We start from the raw sequence: 14278 nt of genomic DNA, 5'->3' as shown, positions 1-14278 counted from the left end.
AAGAATTCAGGGACAAGACTGACAGGAACAATGCCAGGCAGGAATCAAGTCATACAAGGAAAAAGTATTTAAAAACAAGGTTTGCAGAAACAAGGCTTTCGGGTACAAGACTCATAGAAACAGATAGGCAGGAACAAGACTACACAGGAGTAAAGCTTCAGAAACCAGGTACACAGAAGCAAGGCTTTTAGGTACAAGAATCATAGAAACAAAGGGACAAGACTCACAGGAACAAAGCCATGCAGAAAACAAGGCATACAGGAATAAAGCCAAGCAAGAATTGGATCCAAACAGGAAACACAAAGACAGGGTAAAGAGACCTCTTGCAAAGGCAAGGCATGGAAGTTCCAAGGTGCTTTATAAAGGACTTTGCTGATGATGTCACAACTTGAAATGAGACTTGAATAGACTGAAACGAGGCTTGGATAGCAGGAACACCAAAGCAAGGCTTGGATAGCTAGAACACCAGACAGCAGATGCATCAATGAAGGAACAAGGCAGTCCGGAGAAGCCACAAAGCCAGATCACTAGAAAAAAGGTGAGTCTGGACGCAGGGGCATGGGCATGGGCATGGCCACAGCCATGACATTCTGTATCTTTATGCCACATTTTCTTGGTCTACGACTACATTTCATGGTACTTAAGATCTTCTCTCTGTCTTTGTGACTTGCACCTCTGTTATCAATGCCATTCTGGTGTTTTGCTCTTTAACCACTATATCCGTTTTTCTTGCATCCAACTTTTTATCAGTTGGGATAGGGTATACCAGTCCTAAGTGGTTACTGGTATACCCCATTTGGTAATTTCAGGAAGCCTAGGTGAAAGCAGTGTTGACCCCAATCATATTTTCAATGAATTATCGATGCAAGGAGAAGAACCTGCGTCCCTCTTGTGCTATTAAAATAAGATGGTAAACTTAAAATCTTAAAATATGGTATAGCTACCTGGTGGCTATAAGATAGGGGGAAAAGCTACTGGCCTGCTTCCATCCTCCATTAGTCTTTCAGTAGTATCCATTGTTTAAACCATATCTATCACACATTGTTCAAAGAATGGCAAAACTAGAAAGTTCAAGATTTTCATTCAAGTAGACACAATCTCTCATTATTTCACTATTTTGTTACTTAAGAACTACTGAAAATCTATAGAAAAATTTATCTTTAACGCAATGATGTATTTTGTTTATATTTCTAACTCAAACATGTCCATTGGAAAAGCATGTGTTATTGCATTGCTTAGCAAGCAAAAGATCCCTTATATGAAAAACAAATGATTTTTTATTAAATATATACTTATATTTGTTAAAAGGCAATAACTAGACATGGTATCTATCTAAGACCATCTTAAAAGGTTTCAACTGTTTACATGACATTTTCACCTCCAATAGATGCATCTTTGCTGGCGGTAATGGTGATACTATCTTACTTCAGGCAATTTGTGATACAGTCATGTGTCACAAATAGGTGTCAACTCTCATTACATTTTCAAGTATAAATCCTTGTTATCAGGGTCCACATAGTTGCAGATGTTCTCAAAATCCCATTTCACCAAGATTGCACTACAGTTCCCCCCCCCCCCCCCCCCCAATGCCTTGCAAGATGTATACTAGCATTAAAGTACTACAGAACCTATATGTATGCCTACCAATCACATAACCCTTCATTGTTTTCCTATAAAGTTTAAATCTGTATCTTGAAATATTGACATTTCTTTGGTTTATACAAAGCAGAAGAACCTCTGTAAGATCTAGCCCAACAAATTGTAACATTCCTTGAAAGGGAAATGTTTATAAATAGAGAAGTACGATTCTTTTTCTTTTCTGCACCATGAGCAAAAACCTTAAGCGTTACATAGAGGGGCATTTTCGATATGACATCTAAGTCCAACTTTGGACGTTTTGCTAAAAATGGCCAAATTTCAGGTGGGGGAATATAGCCATTTTCAAAACAGAAAAAATGTGTATCTTTTTTTTTCTTTTGAAAATTGCTATTTGCTAGATGTTTTTATGCTCTGTGCATTTATCTTTTTAATCCATTTTCTAAAAAAAACCCAAAACATCCAAGTGAAAACGCACAAAATCAAGCCATTGGGATGTAGGAGGGGCCAGTATTCTTAGCAGACTGACCACACAGACATCCTAGGAGAACAATGAGATACCCTAGGAGGCACTGCAGTGGACGACAAATAAATGCTCCCAGGTACACATCTCAGTGTTGCTTCCTTATCTTGTATGCTGAGCCCTCTAACACCCCCAAAACCCTTCACCCCCAACTATACACCACTACAATAGCCCTTATGGGTGAAGGGGGCACATATATGTGGGTACAGTGGGTTTCTTGTGAGTTTTGGAGGGCTCACAGTTTCCACCACAAATTTAACAGGTAGGGGGAGGTATGGGCCTGGGTCCAACTGTCTGCAGTTTCACTAGAATACTCCAGGGACCTGCATGCTGCTCTAATAGGATCTGAATATAACACCTGACGGTGGCATAGAGGCTGGTAATGGTTTTTAATCACATTTTTCGTGGGGGTGTGAGGAGGTTAGTGACCACTGGGGGAGTAAGGGAAGGTCATCCCTGATTCCCTCCAGTGTTCATCTGGTTGTTTAGGGCACCTTTATGTGCCTTATTCATTATAAAAACAGGTCTAGCTCAAAACGTCTTAGTTTTAGTCCTGGACAGTTTTGTTTTGTTCCATTATGACTTCAAAATGTCCAAGTGTTGGGGACTCCCAGATCTTGCCCTTAACATGCCCCTGACCACACCCCTTTGTGATTTGAACGCACTTCTGACGGACTTCATAGAAAAACGTCTAAAAATTGGTTTTGAAAATACCAATTTGGACGTTTTTATGAGAAAAACGTCCAAATGCAGATTTATGCCACTTTTTGGACATTTTTCTCTTTTGAAAATGAGCTCCATGGTTTCCCACGCTACAGCCCTCTGAGCATTCTGTGCTCATTAACACTGGTGCTAGCCCGGCGCTAATCATCTCTAGTGCTGGTGTGTTATGTCTTGAACATCAGCTTGTCAGCTCCTAACTCTCACCCCCTCCCCCCACCAAACACAATTTTGCCCCTGTTGCCATCCACTTTTTTATTTAAGGGTTTAAATAACTATTGTGCATAAAAATAGGTGATCATCCCTAGTAAATATTCAAAAAGTCCAATTATGGCTAACTTTTGCAATGATGACATTGAAATGATGACATTGAAATGATGCATTGAAATGATGACATAGTTGCCACATAAATGTACATTTAGTAGTGCTACTTAAATGTCTAAATGGCAATTCTAGAATCTATGTGCCTGCATTTATATGCCCATTTGAGCATGCAAATGCCTAGAATACTATCACTTGTGTGGGTGCATGTGCCCATGATAGTGTTAGGAGGGAGCCTAAAGGCTAGTTTCTATATATGGTGCCTGAAAAATCTGCACAGTAAAAACATAGCCTAGGCGATTCTCTAAAGTATGCCTAAATTTTATAGAATTGGCTTAAATTTCCACGTGCTACATAGAATATGCCAAGCACCTCTCCATGAGACCAAATTTGGTCGCATCCATTTAGGCCATGTTTTACTTGGCCTAAATCCCAATGCCTAAATTAGGCACAGAGGGCCTTATTCTATAAAGGTTATGCTCCTAAAATTTATGCTACAAATTTATGCTTCTAAATTTATGCTCCTAAATTACGAGCATAATCTATTTTGGAGCGTAAAGTATTCTTGTAATTTAGGTGCATAAATGTAGGAGCATAAATTTTAGGAGTGTAAATTTAGGAGCATAATCTTTATAGAATAAGGTCTAGAGTGGATGCATTCTTTAATAATGTGCAACCTGGGTGCTCAGGTTCTATTATAAAATATTAAGGGCCCCTTTTACAAAGCAGCGGTAAGCCCAATGCGGCCTTGCCGTTCACTAAAAAGGAAGTACTGCCGGCCTACCACAGCAGCCTAGTTGTAGTCCACACCCCCAGCATGCAGTCATATCTGGTGCTACAAAAATATATTTATTTTTGTAGTGCCGGTGTCTACCCGGCGGTAATCGGGTAGTGCCACGTACTGCCCAGTTACCGCCGGGTTAGTGCGGGAGCCCTTACTGCCACTTCAATGGGTCGCAGTAAGGGATCCTTCCCAAAATGGCCACATAGCAAGTGCCTCACTTGCCATACAGCCATTTCCTTAAAAAAAGGAAGACCTACCATTTATCTGCTGCGGTAAAAGGGGGCCTCAGCGTGCGTCAAAAATGATATGCCGATGCCAGCGCTGGCCCCCTTTTGAAGCAGCTTGGTAAAAGGGGCCCTAGCTTAATATTTTATAATAGAACCTGAGCACTCAGGTTCCATTATAAAATAATGTACTTTGAAAAAGTATAAAGACAAGGGACACTCAATGAAATTACATGGAAATACTTTTAAAACAAATAGGAGGAAATATTTTTTCATGTAATGAATAGTTGCTCTGGAACTCTTTACCGGAGGATGTGGTAACAGCAGTTAGCATATCTGGGTTTAAAAAAGGTTTGAACAAATTCCTGGAGGAAATGTCCGTAGTCTGTTATTGAGATAGACATGGGAAAAGCCATTGCTTGCCCTGGGATTGGTAGTATGGAATGTTGCTACTATTTGGGTTTCTGTCGGATGCTTGTGACATGGATTGGCCACTGTTGGAAAGAGGATACTGTGCTAGATGGACCATTGGTCTGACCCAGTATGGCTATTTTTATGTTCTTAAGATCCTACTGTACAACCTCAGGATGCCTAAATGGAGGCACCGTCTTATAGAATTACCCTCTATAGTGTCACTGAATATGCAGATCAAGTAAAGAACCACTGCCGAACCTTTATATTATCTGGCAGTATCTGCTGCTGAGTAACAGGTCCATGAAATAGATCAATGATAAAATTGATTCCTGGGGAGCATTACTGCTGATCTGTAATTATACAAGCTGACGCCATGTTCTATTGGATAAAAATGAAGACAATTACTTAAAAACTGAACCACATAACCTAACAGCATTTAATTAGACTTGGAAAATAGCACAATTAACTATATCAAAAGCAGCACTAAAATAAAATACAAGCAGTACAGAATCAGCTCCTTTGTCCAAATGATCATGGGAAATTAATTACTTTGTGTTAGTCAAACCTACACATGATGACAAGGAGTTTAATACTTATACAAAGAAGTTTGAGGAGTAGGTGGTTTTCAGCATGTTCTCATTGAAAACTTTAAACTGACCTCAAATAAAGCTTGGAAATGACAACTAATGTATAGCTTTCTTTGATAAGCTTTTTATGGTAAGGAACAGCTGTATAAAATCAATAACAATGGGAATGCTATAAAAAATGAAGTCCAATGCAGTGAAAAACTGTATCCTACTTTAATTATAAAGGTGAAGAGCCATAACTTACAATTGAGAATGAAAAGATTATTGTTCAGCTTGTTGTCAACTCAATATTTCCCAGGTTATTTTTAAAGATTTGGTCATTTCTTCCTCCCCTGTTGGGTTTCAACTCATTCAGAATAAAGCCTGATTTGGGGCTATGGTATTATGATCGTTCTTTCAAACCTGAGTTTTCTATTTCTCTTCATTCTTCCTGACTTTCTAGCTATTGCAGGAACTCTCCTTACCTAGAGGCCAGAGATTGTGAATTCATCTGGAATCTGATATATATAAACCCTAAAGGACAGTCATCACTATTTGCTGACAGAGACTTTCTGCCTTCAGGGATTCAAAAACTTCCTTGAGAGCATACTAGGGATAGACAGCCAGAAAATGTCTTGTTTAGTGTTGTTAATAGGATGTTTTCTTTTATTTAGGGTTTTCTGACCATTTTTTTCAGTTTTTGATAATAGTACACAGTCGTTGGAAATAATGTACTATCCCCTAGATTCTATAAAGTTTAAAAAAAAAAAAGGTCCCAGGAAAAAAAAGAGAAAATCAAGCCATACAGACATCCGTCTCAGAATAGCAAGCCATATGGACATCTGTCTGGTAGCATTCCTAGTAAATTGACATCTCAACAGTGCAGAAAGGCAGCCTAGTAGGGCTCAGAGCTATGGACTTCACATTAAGGGACCCAGGTATAAATCCCAGCTAAACCCCTTCATTTTGTATGGTAAGCCCTCTAGGGACAAAGAAAACCTACTGCACCTAAAGGTCCACCACTATAACAGACCTCATGCTTACAGGTCACTTATATATTTAGGTACTGGAGGTATTTCTATGTTCCAGGAAGGCTTGCATATGTGTACTGATATTAAAGAGTTAAAGTGGGGATTGAACCCGGGCCCTGTTGTTCACTGTCCACTGCACTGACCACTAGGCTACTCCATCCACTTCTTGCTTTCTTAGGAATGGCCATCATATCTGGAACTGTCACATCTTTGTGGGATGGGGGTCAGTGACCACTGGGGGATTAAGAAGGGATCATGCCTTAATCTGTCCAGCTGGTCAGTTAGGGCACTTTTTTCTGACTTAATCATGACTGAAACAGATCTAGATTACTACTACTACTACTACTATTTAGCATTTCGATAGCGCTACAAGGCATACGCAGCGCTGCACAAACATAGATAAGAACATACTTCTTTTTTCCACTAGTTTTCTGTTCCATTATTGCTGAAAAACGACTAGATTTTAAGCCCACCCAAGTCCCGCCCCAAAATTCCTCCAACACAACACTTGCAATATACACAAACTGCAGTTAAACATCCCAATTCTGAGTTTTGAAAATCGTGACTTAGACATTTTTGCAAGAAAAACATCCATCTGCTGCTTTTGAGATGTTTATCTCTGTTGAAAATGAGCACCATAGGGTCTTCCAGCTGAGTTCTTAAGAAGTAATTATTTTTGCAATTTCTGAACTCTGGTTCTGCCCACAACGTTTTCCTTGTCCCAGTTTTGAGTAAAACACCTGTTGGAATTTGAATATTACATTTTGAGGAGTTAACCAAAGGTTAGAGCAGCAAGTTGAGAACCAGTGAGGTCAGGTTTAAACTCCACTGTGATCTTGACAAGTCACTTAAGCCTTTATTGCCTAAGGTATAAACTAAGGGACAATTCTATAACTTGGTGCCTCTAGTTAGGTGCCGATGGCAACAGCCAGATGGGAGGAAGGAGTTGAGGGGATGGGTATGTACTACACAGGCACAGATGCTATGAGAGCTAAAGTGACCATGGGGACAGAGGATGGCATGGTGGCCTTTTTGTCGAACATCTGCACTATTGCTGGGAGGTGGGGATGGGCAGTGGTTTAAAGCAGGTGTGCCTTTGGGTGGCTCAATGTAGTTTAGTGAGCTGCTGCCAACATTCCCATCAGTAGGTAGGCATGTGCAGGGTGCTGGGGGCTGGGTGTTCCAGATATGTGCAGCCAGTCCTTTTAGCATTTCATGGTTAGTGGAGGGGGGGGGGCAGAATTATTTGTCATTGGATATTCTGTTAATTCTGATTTGAGCGATATTTTTTTTATTCTTATTAAAAATCAATACTATACAGGCTTATTTTTGAAAGAGAAGGGCGCCCATCTTTCGACACAAATCGGAAGATGGGCATCCTTCTCACAGGGTCGCCCAAATCGGCATAATTGAAAGCCGATTTTGGGCATCCTCAACTGCTTTCCATCGCGGGGACGACCAGAGTTCACAGGGGCATGTCGGAAGCATAGCAAAGGCAGGACTGGGGCGTGCTTAACACATGGGCATCCTCGGCCGATAATGGAAAAAAGAAGGGTGTCCCTGACAAACACTTGGGCGACTTTACTTGGTCCTTTTTTTTTTTCATGATCAAGCCACAAAAATGTGCCCTAAATGACCAGATGACCACCGGAGGGAATCGGGAATGACCTCCCCTTACTCCCCCAGTGGTCATTAATCCCCACCCACCCTAAAAAATGTTTTAAATATTTTTTCCAGCCTCTATGCCAGCCTCAAATAATCATACCAGCACCATTACAGCAGTATGCAGGTCCCTGGAGCAGTTTTAGTGGGTACTGCAGTGCACTTCAGGCAGGCGGACCCAGGCCCACCCGCCCTCTACCTATTACACTGGAGGAAACAGTGAGCCCTCCAAAACCCACCACAAACACACTGTACCCACGTGTAGGTGCCCCCCTTCACCCCTAAGGGCTATGGTAGTGGTGTATAGTTGTGGGAAGTGGGGTTGGGGGGGGGGCTCAGCACACAAGGTAAGGGAGCTATGCACCTGGGAGCTTTTTCTGAAGTCCATTGCAGTGCCCCCTAGGGTGCCAAGTTGGTGTCCTGGCATGTGAGAAGGACCAGTGCACTACGAATTCTGTCTCCTCCCACGACCAAATGACTTGGATTTGGTTGTTTCTGAGCTGGGCGTCCATCTCTAAGGTCAACCTAAATGTTGAGATTTGGGCATCCCCGACCATATTATTGAAACGAAAGATGGACGCCCATCTTTGTTTTGATAATAGCAGTTTCCCCGCCCCTTCGTGGGGACGTCCTGCGAGGACGTCCTCAGGAAAACTTGGGCGCCCCGTTCGATTATGCCCCATGCAACAATAAGGACCTCACTGTATCTGATCCTGCCTATCTGTGGTGCTTGCACATAAGTAGTGCTGTGATCTTGGGGGGCAATGCTTCACACTCACCTTTCCAAGCAGCTCCTTATTGATCTCCGTGCCTTCATGGTGACATTGTTTTGGGGCAGGTGGCGGTGGTGCTTCAAGATTTGTCTCCTGTGCCTGAGGAACAGGAGGACCTGGGACTCTGACTCCTGCTTGGAGAAACTGGGCTCCATGTGCAGTGACATAACTGTGCACACTGAGGAACATTCCTCCATGAGCAGAGGTATATATGCACATTTTGCATATGGAGGGAATATCCTGCCATTGCCGCAGATGTTTTCTTGATGCGGGGACCAGTACCACCATTGCACATTTTACGCAGTGTATTTTCAACGTGGAAACGGTTATCTCTGAACATCTATGATAGTTGCAGTGCATCCTCTTTCTAAATGTTTTTTTATCAGTGTGTTTTTTTAATATCAGAAAAAGTTTGGCTCTTTCATCCATTATGGACTAGCGCTTTCAGATGTTTTCCGATAGACATTTATTTCACCATTTGAACGTCATATTGAAAATGCCCCTTCACGTCTCTGTTGTGTTCAGGAACTCCGTTTGACTCGTTTTATTTATGTTTCTGCTGATATGATATAAGACTGGAGTATCGCCCAAATATCTGCTTTTACGACAGCTGCTGTCTGCTGTTTTATTTAATTCCCCCTACAAGACTAAAAGAATTTAGGTGAATTGAATCCATTAGTACGGAGAGAGAGGATGACAAAAAATATTGCTAATAATCAGACCGCGGTCACCTTCCTGATTGTCAAACAGAGCTAAACAAATTTCTAGCAATCAGGGATTAGCAAAACATTGATTTGTGTTTCATGAATAGAAATACTCACGTGGATGTCATTTTATTTTCACACTTGGGGATTAAACAAATAGCATAAAGAAATCAAATATAGCTTTTTGCCTGAAAGAAAAGTAACAATGAAACCTTATTGATTTACTGTATATTGTTTATGTGCATGTGTAGTTAACTGACTTACTCATAGTCAACAAAGATAAAGTCCTAAAGGAAATCAATGTTTTTTCAGTTGTAAACAAACAAATTCTTGTACCTCTGGGTATACTATCTGCGAGAGGTAGAGGACAGTTATAATTTAGCTTACTGCTTTATTGCATAATCAAATTAAAGGTCTGTATTTTGTGCAATGAAATATGTGAAAGCTGTTTTAGGTGGTATTTTTCAAGATGCAATATAATAGTCTGGAATATTTATAATAAATCCAATTTTTCACACTTGTGAAGCTTGGTTGTTGCAGGGCTTTGGAGGATGGATGTCCTGACTAGAGGAATAATCCAAGAAAAAAAATCAAGTCACAAGAGGGATATCTTCAAGTATAACTTCCAAAACTCTAAACCCTGGAAAGCCAGATTGGTTGGAAAACCAGTCAAAAGGGGTTCTGGGAAGTAGGAAATATGCCTAGATACCCGAAGGACACTCAGGAGGGTTTGGTTTTTTTTTCTCCACAGAACTTTAATTCAGTGATTGAATCTGGTTTTGTTAATTTGTTTTGTTTTTTAAGTAAAGAAACAAAGGGGTATTTTTACTATGCTACGCTAAAAAGTGGCCAGCGCCATCCCTAGCTCAGGGCTTTCCCTTACACTGAGGCCACTTACAGGCAGATGATCAAAAGCCCCGCGCTGTTCCAAACAGCGCTCTAAAATAGCGCTGGAACAGCGCGGGGCGCTATTAAGCAGCGCAATTATCTCTGATGATGGGGTAGAAGTGCAGGAGAATTGTGCCTGAGCATGCGCTCAGCACAATCCTCCCGCACTTGTTTGACAGGTCTGGGCTGGAGACCAATGAAAAGAGAAGGATGCCCATCTTTAAATCGGAAGATGGACGTCCTCAACTGCCCTGTTGCAGGGACGGCCAAATTTCAAGGGGGTGTCGGAGGTATAGCGACGGGGCAGTTGAGGACGTCTTTATCATAGAAACATCCAATTTTGGACGTCCTTAACTGCACATTGCAGAAACATACAAATTTTGGACATCCTCTACTGCCCCATCACAGAAACGTCCAAATTTTGGACGTCCTCAATTGCCCTCGCTGGCAGGTTTGCTGTAGGTAGGAATGGGGGCCTGCTAGCATGCAAATGCATGCTAGACAGGGCTCACCATTCCTCCCCAATGACCTGCAAACCCTAATGCCAGCTCGGAGCTGGCGTAGGGTTTGTCACGGCCAGCGACCCAATCTCTGGTGCGCTGGTCGCTGATCATTGGGGATGAATGCATTAAGCGCTGATTAGCATGCATTTGTAAGCTACTTGTGCTAAGAGCCCTGTTTAGCATGCATTTGCATGCTACTTGCGCTAAGAGCCCTCCAGCGCATTGTTTCACGCGCTCGAGGGCTCTGATCATGGGGCAGTAGCAAATGCCGGCGCTAGTAAGGCGCTAACAGCCTCTAGCGCCGGCGTTTGCTTTTGATCATCTGCCTTTTAGTGTGGTAGTAAAATGGCCACATTTTCCATTTTTCCCATTAATGACCAAGTGCTGATTTCCCCATTAGCGCACGGCCACTAATGCATGAGCATTTACCAACACCTATTTTCTAGGTGGTAAGGGCTCACGTGCTAACCACACAATAAGCGGTTAGCATAAGGTGATGTAGCTGCACTAAACAGTTAGCACAGTACAAACCTACTCTCTGCCCCAAAACACGTCTCAAGCGCTAGAAAATAAAATCTATTTTTTAGAGCATGGGAAGCATGCGCTGATCCTGAAACTAACGCAGGATAACTGAGCGTGCCTCATAGTAGTGATTTTTAACCTGCAAGAAGCATGCATTACTGAATTTTTCAGGAACAATAAGCAATTATGTTAGAATTCTTTGTGTGCATACATTCACTCCCCTGTTTATAAAGCCGCAGTACCGCAACGCCAGATGCTAGCACGGCTTTGTAAACAGGGGCCTCAGTGTTTCCTGATTTAGACTATATAAATCAGCAAAATTACCTTATCTATCTCTTCTAAATGTGTGGGTTCAGGAGTTGAACTTTCATCCACATTGCCACACTCATGGGTTTGTAGGACCAATACCCTTACTAAAGTACAGCTTAAGAGGGATCCACAGCCACTCAAATGATTGCAATGTTCCTTTAACCCTGGATACAAGCTACTCCGTTTCCATTATTTGCCAGAGCTTTGTAGTCCACTCAATTGTTTTTGGAGTGGTTGGACGTTTCCATTTCGCTTCCATAGAAAGGAAATTTGTCAAAACACTTGTTCAACCAAGTGGATGTGGGTGTATCTAAGTACCCAATTACAAGAAATCAAAGGGATCTCTACATTTGTTATATTACTAACCCTTATAATTTCTTTTCAAAGGGCTTTACCTTAACACAGCCCCACCAGATGTGCCTCTGGGTCCCTCTCTCCCCCTCTTTCCCCAAACCCTCTCAACAAAGGTTATTTAATAACATGCATTCTGGCTGGTATTAAGTAAAGCCCAAGAAAGATTTTAGACTGCATGTCAAACTGAGTCATAAAACCCAAAGCATCTAAGTTTGGGAGTATTCCTCATTTTCTACTCATTGTTTATTCTCCCAAACCTTTTGGAAATCCAGCTGCCATTTCCACTGATAACAGTGGTTAACCTGCTGATTGCTAATTATTATACTGCACAGCTGTGCAATTAAACCCAAGCACATTTTGGACATGTAAAATAATTCTTCCAAAGGATGTAATTGCCTCAGGAGCACTCCTTTTTTTTTTTTTAACTTAAGAAATACTCTAACTGAAATAGAGAAAAGAAATGAGGTGGTGTTCTTCATTTCTTAATGACATGTGTCTTAGCTAGGAAGCTACCCTTCTCAATTAAATTGATCATTCTCTTTTCCTGCATTCACGTAAATCTTCCTTGATCTTGTAGGCTAAGCTTGAACTCAGGATGGTGAATCACTAAGGCTACAAGTACAACCACAGGGCTAAATTTAAAACTTTTTGTCTAATCTTCAAGGACCTTGAACGAAATGGCCCTGAGTACCTGAAGAATAGGATGATCCTCTACACACTGCCAAGGACACTAAGGTTCTCTCAAGGACTATCACTAACCACACCCTCTCCAAAAGACATTACATGATGTGATACATGCAAGCGAGCCTTCTCCGGAGTAGCCCCCACACTCTGGAATACACTGCCTGAAAGGCTCCGCTTAACACAAGACTATCTCTACTTCAGGAAGCAGGTGAAAGCTTGGCTCTTCAACCAGGTCTTTAATGGAAAAAGTAACTAACTTGTTAGTCTCACTCACACAACAAGGAGTGACACGGGCTGCACATACTGCAGGAGGACATGTTTATCCACTCCTATCCTATCAGAGACAATATTTAACCATCTCTCTGACCTCATGTGCACCTTTTGTTTAATTTCCCAAGTAGTCTCTCAAGAGAGATGATTTAAAACATCATGGAATGGTCAAACATTTTTTTCTATTTATACACCAATATATAAGCTGTACTTTTGTAAAATGAAATATTTTTCCCAGAATGATTTTGAAATGATTTGTTGAACCTTCTTAAACATTTTCAAAGCAAAAGTTAACTTTGAGCAAGGAGAAAATGGTATTTCATCGTACTATATTTCAGTCAATGGATAAGGTTTGCTGTTCTTCAACAATAAGATATGTCAGATCTCCAGTGTTTAGCAAGCACTGTACAAACAGAGCTGTAGTGATGAAAAGCCATGTCAATACTGCAGGTAATACCCAATCTTCAGATAATACAGAAAGCAAGCCCAATGGGTAATGAAGGATTTTTACCAATTTAGCAAACAAGAATCCCAAGTACTGTTTCACTCGATGGCAAGAAGACATCATGCGTATCCATAAACTAACATCAAAGTTAAATTTCCATCAAGTTCAAGAAAGCAGAGCTTTCAATTCTAATTTTTCATTTCTTATTTTCATTTCTGTGCTTTTTTTCTCTTCAGGAGTCCCGTGTGTTTTATGAAAAAAGCTTTACCTGAATTGCTATCAAACCATCATTTCTCGCAGGACTATGCAATTTAGGAGAAGTTTGTTCTGACAAATCATCTGCAGATTTAAAAGTCTATGGGGAATGGAATGCAAAAATTAATCTTCTGAGGAGCATCAGAGTGAAATGACTTATTATTTGTCAATGTCCACTAAATATTTCAGATTCAACTGCTTGAAAAAAGAACATCTATTTGTAGAAAAAGAAATCTCAAAACTGAATGTCTGTTAGAACTGCCTGCATGTATCTTCTATAGCATAAATGAATTATAAGGAACAACATATATCAAACTAACTGGAGTAATACAAGACCCTTCAGACTGAATCAGCAGTGACATGGCAAAGACACCTGCAGCTGGTTGATAATATACCAACTTGCCTGTTAAAGGGGAATGAACCCTGGGATTATGTTACCCAGTTAAGGTAGGCCTTATATTGGCTACCAGTAGAAGCATGGGTTGGGTTTGATTTAAGGTAGGGGACAAAACCTACCACAAAGTTTCTATCATTTTCTTAGCTATACTGCATGTATAATAATCAGTTAAACTTGTTTCTGTGAAAACTAACCCTCCACTCTCTGATTCAATTTATAGATGTGGGACCAAATAGTCTTTATTCCAACCAGTATACACAGTGAACAACTGATGACCCAATACGGCTGTGTTTCGACTAAAGGAATGCCTGCATCAGGGGTCTTATCACATAA

Source organism: Microcaecilia unicolor, chromosome 10 (genome assembly GCF_901765095.1).
Source record: "Microcaecilia unicolor chromosome 10, aMicUni1.1, whole genome shotgun sequence".
In the NCBI taxonomy this organism is placed as follows: Eukaryota; Metazoa; Chordata; class Amphibia; order Gymnophiona; family Siphonopidae; genus Microcaecilia; species Microcaecilia unicolor.
Note: the sequence above shows the minus strand (reverse complement) of the source record.